The sequence below is a fragment of the Silene latifolia genome, chromosome Y (genome assembly GCF_048544455.1).
Source record: "Silene latifolia isolate original U9 population chromosome Y, ASM4854445v1, whole genome shotgun sequence".
In the NCBI taxonomy this organism is placed as follows: domain Eukaryota; kingdom Viridiplantae; phylum Streptophyta; class Magnoliopsida; order Caryophyllales; family Caryophyllaceae; genus Silene; species Silene latifolia.
In genome coordinates this window covers 108,715,392-108,730,593 of record NC_133538.1, presented here as the reverse complement: position 1 = coordinate 108,730,593, position 15,202 = coordinate 108,715,392, and positions in this window count along the sequence as shown.

Here is a 15,202-nt window from a genome sequence, read left to right as displayed (position 1 = left end):
TGGATAAATTTAGGAGCTCCCATAGGAAATTTGTTAGACTTAAATGTTTATATACTTTTATTTCCTATGCTTGTATTCCACTGTGGTGCTACTTACATTTCTGTGTAGCACATGCGCATATTTATGATTTAATGCTGCGCGCTTTGAGCTCTTTTGATTATAACTGAGTAGAGAGGCTCGAAGAAAAGAAGGTCGAGCTGGGACATGACTGAAGCTAGCGCTACCCGGGAGGCAACCCGGAGTTTTTGTTTTGCATTTTTATTTCATTTCAGTTGTAATAAATGGTTTTTATACCATAGACTATCTCAGTATGCTTGTTTAGTTAGTTTGCGGGTTGTTTTTAATTGCGTTTTGCAGGAACACACTGAGGATCACTCGATCGAGTACTTTTTGTACTCGATCGAGCGCTTTTGCTGATAAATCCACTCGATCGAGTGATTATTTTACTCGATCGAGCACCTGCAAAGAGAGAACTACTCGATCGACTGCTATTCTTCTCGATCGAGCAGTTTTAGACGCCCAGTTCACTCGATCGACCACTGTTCGACTGCTATCGAGTGTTTTTGACTTGGATTCGCTTCCCGTGACGATATTTGATCTGTTTAGCGACCTCCCACGTTGCTGGCTGGTTTGGGGAGGTCCCTTATTCGCGCAATCTTGTAAGTTTTCCGTATTTACTCTCTTTCTCTTTTAGTTTGCGTTTCCTTTCCATGTTTTGGTACAATGAGGGCATTGTACGGTTTGGTTTGGGGAGGTTATGCATCCATATCTGTTCTGCATATTGTTTTTATTGCATTTCTGTTGTCACGTTTAATTTTTGTATGCATTGTTGTTTATCCTTATTAAAATTCAAAATCTCATAAAAATTGAATAATTGTTAAAACTTCAAAAAAATTTCACGTTTATTTAGCATATAGGTTGAGTCGGAACGGTGGATTTCAGTGATGAAATTGCACTATAACTGTCTTTTTGCTTAAGCCTTGCATTAAACTGATATCTTTCTAGCTTTGACTTTTGCATATCTACGAGTTTATGTTAAAATTTAGTTGAACGAATAGACTTGACCTGAAATTTTTGGCAACCTACTTATAAATTCTAAGGATTAGAGCCTTATAAACTGGTGTCATTTATGACCGGTTTCATGTAGGATTGTGAGTAGTTACTCCTTGCATATCATGTTCATCAATTTGCACATATATGAAATTCAATTGCTTTTTGCCTACATACATTCGGGTTAGTGGTTGGTGTCACACGCAGGAGGTGCTTACAATTCCCCTTTTCCTCTCATTTTTACCCAAAACTCCACATTAGCCAAATTTCCATGTTGACCCTTAGCTACATTCCAGTTTTAGCCTGCCTCGTCAAGCTAGTTTAGCGTATGTTCTGCGGTATATTGTCTATTGTATCAAGTTTGGCTCGTATTCTGTTGATTCGGAGTTGGTAATCTAAGAAGAAAGGGAGGATGATGAAAAAAAAGACGTGAAAAAGAAAAAAAAGAAAAATAAATGAAAATTGAAAAATGTAAAAAACAGAAAAAACGTGAAGAAAAGAAAAAAAGAAGAAACCGAAAAAAAAATAGAAAGAAAAGAAATAGAAAAAAAAGATGTTGTTTGATGAGACGGTTTCACTCCTATGCTTTATCTATATCATTTGAGGAGTATTTTCAGTTCGGTTTGGTGAGTTTTATGCCAAATGAAGGGCATGTGCTTAATTCATAATTGAGTTGGAAATGGATGTTGTCATATGGTTTTGTTTAGGTACTAGCTTGATCACCTATACCTCCACATTCCCATAAATGTTTTGCCTTTTCTTACCCATTGCCTCACTTTACCATATTTTTGTAAGCCCTCGGCTGTGACAGGACCTTGTTTGGTTGGAATGTGTGTACGGTAGCTAGAATTGTCTGTCATATTAGCTGCATGCATGTTTATGTGGGTCGTAGTCTAGGTGAGCGACTATTTTTCTCTCTCTCTTACATATATATGTTCACCCTTTGCTTCATGAGAGAAGAGTGACCCGTGAGAGTCTATTATTAAAGGTCTTGCAAGGTCGACGGTTCAGCTTTATTATAAACATCTTACAACTCGTTTGCATTTGACTGTTTGCTATAAGTGTTAGTTTTCTTGCATTAAATTGGTTTAAGCGGGCATTTGTAGCTAGCTCTGAGTTATCTTTTCCGTTCCATTGGTTTCCATTTAGTTTACTCGAGGACGAGTAAAGGTTTGGTTTGGGGAGATTTGATACGTGCATTTTATATAGTCTTTTTAGGCCTTTTCATGCACGTATTTCTATGCTTTTATCGTAGTTTATGCTACGAAATGCCCCGAATATGCTACTTTGGGTTATTTTGTCTTATTTGCAGGAATGAACCAGAAAGTAGTGAAATCAAGCCATTTATCGTCCGTTTTGCATGCATTTGGAGGAAGAGTGAATTTGGAGAGGAATTATTGCTGTCTTGGGATGCGTGAAGCTGTTTCGGGAGCTAAAAGGACCAGTCAAAGTCAAACTAACGAGAATTATGAGCTGCTGAAGTTAGTATTCACTCGATCGAGCACTTTACTAGTCGATCGAGTGGTTTTAGATTCAATAATCATTCGATCGAGTAGATTTTATGGTCGATCGACCAGTTCCGTATTAGTGTTTAGTCGATTGAGCACTTTGTTTGGTCGATCGAACGGTCTGAGATCTGAATTGCTCGATCGAGTAGTTTAAAACTACTCGATCGAGTGGTTTATCCTACGGGCTTGGGTTTTTTAGTTTATTTCCGTCATTAGGTTAAATAAATCCTATTTTCTTATAAATAGGAAAGTTAGGACGTCAGTTTAAGGGGGCTTCTCCTCTCTGATTATTTCGAATAAACTGTTACTTTTGTTCTTCCTTATTTCCGGATCATTAATTCAGTAATTTAATCTTTCCCTTTACTCTTATTTAATGCTTACTTCTTCTCTCTTTATTATTTATGTTCTTTATTTAATTATGTTTAGCTAAATCCCTTAGTATGTTAGGACTAGGGAAGCCGTGGTAGCAATATGTTAGGATTGACATGATTAGATTAGTTTTGCGATAAGAATTGTGTTAAGCGATATAATTGTGATTAGGTTGAATGAATGCATGCAGGAGACCGATTTATTTAGTTTCCCCCGACCTGGATCAAAAGTGATACGTGCATTTTATATAGTCTTTTTAGCCTAATTTATGCGCGTATCTTTATGCTTTTATCGTGGTTTTATGCTACGAAATGCCCCGAATATGCTACTTTGGTGTATTTTGTCTTAAATGCAGGAATGGACCATAAAGTAGTGAAATCAAGCCATTTGCCGTCCGTTTAACATGCATTTGGAGGAAGAGTAGATTTGGAGCGGGAATTATAGCTGTCTTGGGATGCGTGAAGTTGTTTCGGGAGCTAAAAGGACAAGTCAAGGTCAAACTAACGTGAATTCTAAGCTGCTGAAGTCAAGATCCACTCGATCGAATGCTTTCCTAGTCGATCGAGTGGTTTTAGGTCTAATAATTAGTCGCTCGAGCAGTTTTTCTGGTCGATCGACCAGTCCCTTATGTGTGTTCAGTCGATCGAGTAACTAATCTGGTCGATCGACTGGTTTTTGGCTCGGTTTACTCGATCGAGTGGTTTTATTCCACTCGATCGAGTGGATTTTGCTACGGGCTGGGCTTTTTGCTTTATTTCCGTTAATTAGGTTTAGCTAATCCTATTTTCTTATAAATAGGAAGGTTAGGACGTCATTTAAACTCTCTCTCATTCTCTTCTCTTCTCCCCCTTTCTCATTCTTTGTTCGATACATTGTTACTTTTGTTCTTCATTTAGGATCTTTTAATCTAGTAATTCTTTCTTCCCTTCTCTCTTTTTAATTTAATGTTTATTGTTTTTATTTCTTTTATTCTTGTTTTCCTTATTTCCATGTCTAGCTAATTCTCCTTAGTATGTTAGGATTAGTGAAGCCGTGGTAGCAACATGTTATAATTGACTTGGATAGATTAGCCTTGCGATAAGAATTGTATTAGGCAATTTAACTGTTATCAGTCGAATGAATGCATGCAGGAGACCAATAATTTTAGTTAACCCGACCTGGATCGAAAGATTGGAAGGGAAGGCTTGCTTAATTACAATAGGGTATCGTAGTGAGGGTGAAAGCTAAGCTATTACGCTCTAGGGCGGTTTAAGTACCGAAAGGTGACGACCATAGCTCTTCTTATCAATAGTCTAATCGCCTCAAGTATACCGATAGTTTTTTTTGCCACGGTGGACCGACTCTAGCATATTCCCTTCTCTTTTTGTTAATTTCTTGCGTTTATTCTTCTCTTACCTTTTCATTAGTTTAGTTCAACAATCAACCCCCATTTCGTGACACCGATGACCGAATTAAAGCAGAGATAGATAGCAACTTAGCCTCCTGTGGAGATCGACCCTACTTACCGACTTCTGTTAGTAGTAACTTAGGTTTATTTTTGGTACGAAACGACAGTATCAAATTTTGGCGCGTTCTTGGGGAGGCGACGCTTTTTATATCTGTTTTATTTTGTTTGTCTTTCCGCCTCAAGGGAAGACTGAGTACCTTGAGGCCGTTCTTATCTTTTTCTTTAGTCTTTGTTTTGATAGGCCTACGGGTTTATTAGACAAAGCACGAGGGAGATTATCGAAGGGAAGGCTTGAGTACCTTCGATCCCTCTTGCCAAGATTACATCTGTCTCCCGACTAATTGCTCAGTTTGAAGCCCAAACTGAAAAACCTGCTAGTTGGGAAAGGAAGAAATCTTGGGGATGTGGTACTGCTGAGCGCAATGGAGCTGTAGTTGTGCCGCCACATCCACCCTATCAATGGAGACACTTGCATTCCAAGCGCAAGAATATGTCTCGCGAGTTGATGAGCTCGAGTCTGTAGTTGCTCAGTTAGCAGCTGAGATAGAGATAGAAGAGATCGCGGAGCTGACATATTTAGTGGGGACGTTTGTATCCCAAGTGCAAGAGAGTGATAGATATATGGACGCTCGAATCCTTGAGCTGGAGTCACGCATCGCTCAGCTAACAGCTGAGATGCAAGAAGAAGAGGTATACCTTGCTGAGAGCGGTTTTTCCCCTGAGGAAACCGCGTTGCCCAATGCTGAGGACGACTTTTATGACTCCGACGACGAGTTTCTATCACATTTCACCGCCCCACACGAAGATTTCAGCCCTATGCAAGAAGAATCACTCGATCGAGTAACTAAAAGTAGTCGATCGAGTGAATTTCTAGAAGAAAGTCCTCGATCGAGCAAAATCTCTACTCGATCGAGTCAAATGCAGGAGGATAGTTCTCGATCGAGTGATTTTGTTGCTCGATCGAGTGAAATGCGGGAGGGAAGTAGTCGATCGAGTAAAAATTCTACTCGATCGACTGATTTGGCCAGCGAGAGCAATGATATGATAGTTGGGTTCGTTTTAGGCGACGATTTTGACGATGATGACGGTTACGGTGAGCTACCCTTATTCGAAGCCGAGTCGGATACACTTGAAGTTTGAGATTTATGGGTGAATTCCACCGAGGGCGACGAAGGGACGGTGAGTCGATCGATTTGCTCCTAGCACGGATGAGGTATTACATTCTTTTGTCAATGATTCCATTGAGAGCAACTTACCTGAGGTAATTAGCGATAATTTTATTATTGTTATTCAAAGTACACTACCTCGTTTGATTCATGCTAATTCTTTTAATGTCATATCCCCTCCCATGTGGACGTATAATTTAACTGCCTTTCACCGTACTTATCATGTCAAAATTGCTAATCTGAAACGATACCCTACTCTATTGACAATTGCTCCCGCGCTCCTATATTTTGTGGATAAATTTAGGAGCTGTCATAGGAAATTTGTTAGACTTAAATGTTTATACAATTTTATTTCCTATCTCTTTGTTCCACTATGGTGCTACTTATGCTTTTGTGTAGCACATGCGCAGATGTATGATTTGATGCTGCGCGCTTTGAGCTGTTTTGATTGTGACTAATTAGAGGGGCTCGAAGAAAAATAAGGTCGAGCTGGGACCTGACTGAAGCTAGCGCTACCCGGGAGGCAACCCGGAGATTTTATTTTGTTTTTATTTCATTCCAATTGTAATAAATGGTTTTCTATACCATAAACTATCTCAGTATGCTTGTCTTGTTAGTTTGCGGGCTGCTTTATTTGCGTTTTGCAGGAAATACATTGAGAATCACTCGATCGAGTAGTTTTTCTACTCGACCGAGCACTTTAGTTGAGAGATCCTCTCGATCGAGTGAAATTTTTACTCGATCGACCACCTGCAGATATGAAACTACTCGATCGACTGCTTTTCTGCTCGATCGAGCAGTTTTGAATGCCCATTTCACTCGATCGACTGATTTTCTTCGGATATCGAGTGTATTTGACTTGTATCAGCTTCCTGAGACGGTTTTCCGGGCCTTAGCAACCTCCTATGTTCATGGTCGGTTTGGGGAGGTCCCTTTATTCATGCTATCTTGTGAGTTTTCCGCATTTATTCTCTTTCTCTTTCAGTTTGCATTTCCTTTCCATGTTTTGGTACAATGGGGGCATTGTACGGTTTGGTTTGGGGAGGTTATGCATCCATATCTGTGTCTGCATATTGCTTTTATTGCATTTTTGTTATCACATTTAATTTATGTATGCATGGTTGTTTATTTTCATAAAAATTTAAAATCCCATAAAAATTAGAAAAAAATTCAAATATTCAAAAATCATGTTTATTTTTGCAAATAGGTTGAGTCGGAACGGTAGATTTCAGTGATGGCGCCTTCGCAATGTCTTTTTTCTTAAGCCTTGCATTAAACTGTTATCTTATTAGTTTTGTCTTATTGCATATCTACGAGTTAATGTTTAATTTAGCTGAACATATAGACTTGACCTGAAATTTTGGCAACCTACTTATAATTTCTAAGGAATTAGAGCCTTATAAACTGGTGTCATTTATGACCAGTTTCATGTAGGATTGTGAGTAGTATAACCCTTGCATAACATGTTCATCAATTTGCACGTATATGAAATTCAATTGCTTTTTGTCGTCATACATTCGGGTTAGTGGTTGCTGTCACATGCAGGGAGGTGCTTACAATTTCTCTTTCTTTCATTTTTACCCATAAACTCCACATTAGCCAAATTTGCCAGTTGACCTTTAGCAACATTCCAAATTTAGCCTACCTTGTCAAGCTAGTTTAGTGTATGCTTTGCGGTATATATTTCATTGTATCAAATTTTGGCTTGTATCTGTTGACTTGGAGTTGGTAATTTATGAAGAAAAGGAGGATGATGAAAAAGGACGTGAAAAAGAAGAAAAAAAAAGGAAAAGAAAAAAAAAGAAAGAAAAAAATTTCGAAGAAAAAGAAGAAGAAACCGAAAAAATAAAGAAAGAAAAGAAAATAGAAAGAAAAAAAAAAAGAAAAAGTTTGTATTGTTGACGGTTTCTGCTCCTATGCTTTATTTACATTTATTGAGGAGTATTTTCAGTTCGGTTTGGTGAGTTTTATGCCAAATGAAGGGCATGTGTTTAATACATAATTGAGTTGGAAATGGATATGTTGTCATATGGTTCTGTTTAGGTACTAGCTTGATCACCTGTACCTCCACATTCCCATAACATGTTTTGCCTTTTCTTACCCATTGCCTCACTTTACCATATTTTTGTAAGCCCTCGGCGGTGATAGGACCTTGTTTGGTTGGAATGTGTGTACGGTAGTTAGAATTGTCTATCATATTAGTTGCATGCATGTTTATGTGGGTCGTAGTCTAGGTGAGCGACTATTTTTCTTTCTCTCTTACATATATATGCTTACCCTTTGCTTCATGAGAGAAGAGTGACCCGTGAGAGTCCATTGTTAAAGGTCTTGCAAGGTCGATTTGTTGACTTTATTATAAACATCTTATAACTCGTTTGCATTTGGTATCTGCTATAAGTGTTTAGTTTGCTTGCATTAAATTGGCTTAAGTGGGCATTTGTAGCTAGCTCTGAGTTATCTTTTTCCGTTCCATTAGTTGCTTTTTAGTTTACTCGAGGACGAGTAAAGGTTTGGTTTGGGGAGATTTGATACGTGCATTTTATATAGTCTTTTTAGCCTAATTTATGCGCGTATCTTTATGCTTTTATCGTGGTTTTATGCTACGAAATGCCCGAATATGCTACTTTGGTGTATTTTGTCTTAAATGCAGGAATGGACCATAAAGTAGTGAAATCAAGCCATTTGCCGTCCGTTTAGCATGCATTTGGAGGAAGAGTAGATTTGGAGCGGGAATTATAGCTGTCTTGGGATGCGTGAAGTTGTTTCGGGAGCTAAAAGGACAAGTCAAGGTCAAACTAACGTGAATTCTAAGTCATTGAAGTCAAGATCCACTCGATCGAATGCTTTCCTAGTCGATCGAGTGGTTTTAGGTCTAATAATTAGTCGCTCGGCGCTTTTTTTGGTCGATCGACCGATCCCTTATGTGTGTTGATCGATCGAGTAACTAATCTGGTCGATCGACCGGTTTTTGGCCTCGATTTACTCGATCGAGTGGTTTTATTCCACTCGATCGAGTGGATTTTGCTACGGGCTGGGCTTTTTGCTTTATTTCCGTTAATTAGGTTTAGCTAATCCTATTTTCTTATAAATAGGAAGGTTAGGACGTCATTTAAACTCTCTCTCATTCTCTTCTCTTCTCCCCCTTACTCGGTTACTGTTCGATACACTTTATTACTTTTGTTCTTCATTTAGGATCTTTTAATCTAGTAATTCTTTCTTCCCTTCTCTCTTTTTAATTTAATGTTTATTGTTTTTATTTCTTTTATTCTTGTTTTCCTTATTTCCATGTCTAGCTAATTCTCCTTAGTATGTTAGGATTAGGGAAGCCGTGGTAGCAACATGTTATAATTGACTTGAATAGATTAGCCTTGCGATAAGAATTGTATTAGGCAATTTAACTGTTATCAGGTCGAATGAATGCATGCAGGAGACCAATAAATTTACTTAACCCCGACTTGGATCGAAAGATTGGAAGGGAAGGCTTGCTTAATTACAATAGGGTATCGTAGTGAGGGTGAAAGCTAAGCTATTACGCTCTACGGCGGTTTAAGGACCGAAAGGTGACGACCATAGCTCTTCTTATCAATAGTCTAATCGCCTCAGTATACCGATAGTTTAGCTGCCACGGTGGACCGACTCCTAGCATATTCCTTTCTCTTTTTGTTAATTTCTTGCGTTTATTCTTCTCTTACCTTTTCATTAGTTTAGTTCAACAATCAACCCCCATTTCTGTGACACCCCGACGAGCCCAATTAAATAGATAGATAGCAACTTAGCCTCCCTGTGGAGATCGACCCTACTTACCGCTGACTTCTGTTAGTAGTAACTTAGGTTTATTTTTGGTACGAAACGACAGTATCAAAAAGATTGGAAGGGAAGGCTTGCTTAATTACAATAGGTGATACCTAATTAGGTCGAAAGCTAAGTTAGGGAGACCCTAGGGCGATTAGAGACCGAAAGGGTATAATCGTAGGTTTAAGGACCGAAAGGTGACGACCTCGCTCTTCTTATCAATAATTTAATCGACTTAGTTGACCCGATAGTGTAGCTGCCACGGTAGACCGATTCCTAGCATATTTCTCTCTTTTATCTGTTTTACCCTTGCATTTCTCTTTTATTTCCTCTTATTCATTTCCCTCTTGCCTTTAGCCTCATTAGTTTAGTCAAAACATTTCAAACTCCCAATTGTGACATTAGACAGATAGAATAGACAAGTAGATAGTAAACCGCTTCCCTGTGGAGATCGACCCTACTTACCGCTGACTTCTGTTAGTAGTAGCTAGGTATTTATTTTTGGTACAGAACGACCGTATCAATAATTATTATTATATTTAATATTATTATTATTATTATTATTATTATTATTATTATTATTATTATTATTATTATTGTTATTATTATTATTATTATCATCATTATTATATTTATTATTATTATTATTATTATTATATTTATTATTATTATTACTATTATTACTATTATTACTATTATTTTTATTATTTTTATTATTTTTTATTATTATTATATTTATTAGTTTTATTATTATTATTATTATTATTATTATTATTATTATTATTATTATTATTATTATTATTATTATTATTTTTATTATTATTATTATTATTATTATTATTATTATTATTGTTATTATTATTATTATTATTATTATTATTGTTATTATTATTGTTATTATTGTTGTTATTATTATTGTTATTGTTATTATTATTATTATTATTATTATTATTATTATTATTATTATTATTATTATTATTATTATTATTATTATTATTATTATTATTATTATTATTATTATTATTGTTGTTGTTGTTGTTGTTGTTGTTGTTATTGTGGTTAATATTGTTATTGTTATTGTTATTGTTATTGTTATTGTTATTGTTATTATTATTATTATTATTATTATTATTATTATTATTATTATTATTATTATTATTATTATTATTGTTATTATTATTGTTATTATTATTATTATTATTATTATTATTATTATTATTATTATTATTATTATTATTATTATTATTATTATTATTATTATTATTATTATTATTATTATTATTATTATTATTATTATTATTATTATTATTATTATTATTATTATTACGGAAAATTCACGTGGTATCCAAGAATTTAAGTTCATGCACAATGTAACCTTCTACTAATATTTAGTGGTGCAACGTGATCAAATATTTAACAGAATATAAATGATGATTAACATTGGTGATGTGTGAAAGTTAGTTGGTGATTCTGTCTAACATGGCAATTGTTTTGGCATATGGTACCCCTGAAGTATATTGTATTGCACATGGTGCCCTGTTTGTTAAAAAGGCAAACAAACACCAACAGCTATCTTACCAAACTAGCCGTTGGAATCTTTGTATAAAATTAGAGCATCCTGCAGCATTCTATAGAAGCTTATCACCAAATAAACACACTCTACCCACCAAAACAAACAATTAATATGTCTCATACAAGCATATCTTCAAATAATGGAATTCAAGTGGAAAACAAAATTTGTCCAGGATGCAATATAAGATCTCAAATAAGAACTTCTGGATCTACTACAGCAAACCCATTCAAGTTGTACCATAAATGTGATTCTTGTGAATGGTTCCAATGGTGCAAAGTTAAAAGTGAAGCAACAAACCATCATAGGGCAATGGACGAAGTTGAACAAGTATTAAACCAACAGTTGGAGAAGATAGCACAAGATATGAAGACATGCATGAAGGAGCAAGAGAAGATAATTCAAGAGATGTCAAAATTTCTTAACTTTAGCATCAAAGTTGCATTAATCATGTACATGTTTTTATTATTTGTTGTACTAAAAGATAACAAATAAAGAGAATGTAGGATCAACAACATGTACTAGTTAAAAAAGGGTTGAATCACAAATTCGAGAGTAAAACCGAGAATGAATTCTAGAGAGAGAAAATCCTCTCTAGACATTTAGGGTTTCAGTTGCAAATGGCAAAGAAATCTCGATCCAAATCTTCTTTTAATAAACAAAAATTACAATCTAAAGCTAAATTGCGTCTATCTTTTAACAATACTGAGAATTTGCGGTTAGATTCTAGTGACGATATGGAAAAACCATCTGATCTGGTGATACCCCCAGCTACTTCAGGAGTTCCGAATGTTCCCAATTCTACTGATGCGAAGTCTACTCGTCCGGTCAGCGATATTGTGGGGATTCCGGTCCTTGACCTTGATGAGGCGGTTGAAGTTACTGTTGAAACGGAGGATGAAGATGAGTTTGCTGATGGAACGGAGGAAGCAGCTGTGCCTGTTGTTGAATCAGGATGAACAACAGTCACGGGTAAGCGTCGTTCTCCTTCTCCTTCTAAGACTCCTGCTTCCATTCTAATTACCATTGATGATGTTAAGCCAGAAATTGAGTATTGGTCTACAGCTGTCATATGTTATGTGTTGGGGGGAAACCCTCCGTGGGCACAATTGTCTGGTTTTATTAATAATATCTGGGGGAAGTACAAATTTGATAAGGTGTCTTTCTTACCAAATGGAGCCTTCTTGGTTCATTTTCCTACCATGGAATGCAAGGATATGGTTTTAAAACAGGGGTTCCCAATGTTTGAGAACAAGCCTCTTGTTGTCAAACCATGGACTGAGACTGCTTCTTTAGCAAAGGAACCAGTCAAGGCTGTGCCAATATGGGTGCATCTGTGTGGGCTTGGTCTTAAGTTCTGGGGTGGGAAGTGCTTAGAGAAAATTGCATCTTTAGTAGGGAAGTATGTGAGGGCTGATTCTACAACAATGGATAAAACCAGGATTGGATATGCTCGTCTCATGGTGGAAGTGCAAGTGGGACAAGAGTTTCCTAATAGGATCTTTTTTAAAGATGAAAAAGGGGAGGATGTATCTGTTAGTGTGGAATATGAGTGGAAGGCTGTACAATGTGGTGTTTGTCGAGGTATTGGTCATACCAAGGAAGCTTGTAAGAAGAAAGATGTTGCCCCTCAAAGGGTGGTTCCTGTGTCGAGACCAGTAACCAAAAATCCTATGTCTGTGACAACTAGTATCCCAGCTAGGGCAGTGAAACCAAATACTGTTCCAGTGGCACCTCTAGTTGACTCAGGTGTAGGCACTGTTTCCTCTGAACCTCCTTTGACACATGGTGTTGTGCGTGAGACTCCTTTTGGAGGTCCTACACATCACAACTCTGGTGTAATTCCAGTTGTTAGTCCAATTATGCAAGTCTCTAGGCAGGAGCATGTGGTTAGTAGCCCTACCAGTCCTTCAAAGTCCTATGCTAAAGCTGTATCACCCAAAAGAGACAAAGGGAAGAATGTTGTCCAAGATGCTAGGGAGTTATATTCCACTTCAACTAGTGATAATGGATAAATTAGGCTTTTGGAATGTTCGTGGTATGAATAACCCAAATAAACAGTTGGAGATTAAAAGATTTCTTATTCAGAATAAGATTGGTTTATTTGGGCTAGTATAAACTAAAATAAAAGAGTTAGACTTTCTTACTACTCTGCATAAGCTTGGACATTATTGGGAGGGAGTTAACAATAATAATCATCATCCTGGAGGGAGGGTTTGGATCATTTGGATACCTGAAATTTTTTCTGTTAGGACTATTGCTAGTTCTGATCAGCATATTACTGTGGAGGTCACTGACTCTGGTACTGGGGATTCTTTCTGGTATACTGTAGTCTATGGCTTCAATACTGAAGGAGAAATGCTCAGTCTTTGGGATAGCCTGAAATAGCTTAAAGATATTTGCACTAAACCCTGGTGTGTGTGTGGGGACTTCAATTCTTTACATAATTATAATGAGAGGCTTGGTAGTGAAGTGAATGGGAATGAACTCAGAGACTTTAGGCACTATGTGAACTACTGTGAAGTAACTGATATACAAGCTCATGGATCTTTCTTCACTTGAAACAATAAGCACGAGCCTGATACTAGAGTATTCTCAAGAATTGACAGATTTCTAGTTACTATTGATTGGATGTTCCTTTATCCTGATAGTTATGCTTACTTCATGAATGAGGGCACGTTTGATCATTGTCCTTGCATTTGCTATAGGAAAGTTGATGCTCCTACCAGGAAATCTTCTTTTAGATATTTCAACATGTAGAGTCTTGCTCCTAACTTTCAATCTATCATTCAGATGGAATGGGCTAAGGAGGTCAAGGGTGTAAAAATGTATCAGGTGGTTACTAAGCTCAGGAATCTCAAGTTACCATTGAGGACTCTGAACAAGAACACTTTCTCTGATGTGGAACGTAAAACTGATATGGCCAGAGTCATTTTAGATGACTTGCAAACTCAACTGCATCTTAGTCCTTATGATACTCATATCAGTCATGCTGAGAGAGAGGCTGCTGATTCTTATTCCTTGCTTCAGAAAGCAAAATCAAGTTATTTGCAGCATAAAGCTAAAGCTGATTGGCTTAAAGGGAGTGATGAAAATTCCATATTTTTCCATAGTCAGATCAAACAAAGGCAGATTAGTAACAAAATTTTCCAGATAAAGGATGTTCAAGGAGTCTTACATCAGGATCCTCAGGCTATTGAGCAAGCTTTCTTGAATTATTATGAAGGGTTACTGGGGATGAGTGCTCCCACTGTTAAGGTTCACAAGGCTACGGTTAGAACTGGGAGAGTTGTTGATGATCAAATGGCCCAAAGACTCCTGAAACCTGTCTCACCTGAGGAGATCAAACATTTCTTCTTTTCTATCCCATGTAATAAGAGTCCTGGCCCTGATGGCTATTCTAGCCAATTTTTTAAAGACTCTTGGGACATTGTGGGGCCTGAAATCTGTGCTGCTATCTCTGATTTCTTCATCTCTGGCCAAGTTTTGAAGCAATTAAACACTACCAACATTACTCTTATTCCCAAGACCAATAATCCTACTAGTGGCCTTGAATTTAGACCTATTGCTTGTTGCAATACAATCTACAAATGTATTGCCAAACTTTTATGTTCTAGATTGGGGGATGTGCTACCTGAGGTAGTTAGTGTCAATCAAGGAGGCTTCATCAAAGGGAGGAACATTGTTGAAAATGTGCTCATCTGCCAGGACATAGTGAGACTTTACAATAGGAAAGCTGCTTCTCCTCGGTGTCTTCTTAAAATTGATTTGAAGAAGGCCTATGATAGTGTTGAATGGGACTTTCTTCTGCAAATGCTCACCTATCTGAAGTTTCCTAAAAAAATCATTTGATGGATTATGAGTTGTGTAACCACTCCTACCTACTCTTTAACTCTTAATGGTAACTCTTTTGGATTTTTCAAAGGAAAAAGAGGACTCCGGCAAGGAGATCCCTTATCTCCTCTTCTCTTCACCTTGTGCATGGATTATTTGTCTAAGATTCTCAATGTAGTGGGTCAACAGGATGATTTTAGATTTCATCTTATGTGTGGGCCTCTGAAGTTGAATCATTTACTTTTTGCGGATGATCTTCTTCTCTTTTCCAAAGGGACTGCAACCTTTATCATGCGGATGTTGAGATCTTTTGCAACATTCTCGTCAGCTTCTGGCCTGTACTTTAACAAGGAGAAGACTGAAATCTACTTCAATGGTGTACCTGATCAGATTATGACTGATATTCTACAAGTATCAGGTTTCAGGAAAGGTAACCTTCCCTTCAAATATTTGGGGATTCCCATCT